At 41.4% G+C, this 292-nt stretch overlaps 1 protein-coding gene across 1 annotated transcript in view; it reads left to right on the top strand.

Moving 5' to 3' along the window:
• CSUI_003805 (cyclin 4) overlaps window positions 1–292 on the top strand; it is a gene marked incomplete at its 3' end in the record, with an annotated part of 2,481 nt that overhangs the window by 1,559 nt on the left and 630 nt on the right. The gene's annotated exons all lie outside the window — the stretch shown is intronic.

The following is a 292-nucleotide window of genomic DNA, read 5'->3' as shown; positions in this document are numbered from 1 at the left end:
GAAGTGAAAAAGTGGGTTAGAGTTAGGAGGAGTCCCTTGCCGGCTATGAGCTGTATGTACTCTCAGCCTTCTAGTAATAGATCCATCTGCAGAACTTTCCTTAAAGCTGAAGAAGAAACAAGTAGGAAGGAGAGGAGCAGAGTCCATATCTTCTTGCACAGCTGCCCATGCAAGGGAGAAGAAATAGGAGATGCCTTTCTTTCATTCCTTCATTCTATTTTTCCTTCTCTATTCCATCGCATTTCTCTTTCTAATTTCTACACACTCTTGTGTTGATTTACCTGTATGCATA

The sequence above is a fragment of the Cystoisospora suis genome (genome assembly GCF_002600585.1).
Source record: "Cystoisospora suis strain Wien I chromosome Unknown contig_1718, whole genome shotgun sequence".
In the NCBI taxonomy this organism is placed as follows: domain Eukaryota; phylum Apicomplexa; class Conoidasida; order Eucoccidiorida; family Sarcocystidae; genus Cystoisospora; species Cystoisospora suis.
The sequence above is the reverse complement of the archived record's forward strand: the minus strand, read 5'-3'. Positions and strand labels throughout refer to the sequence as shown.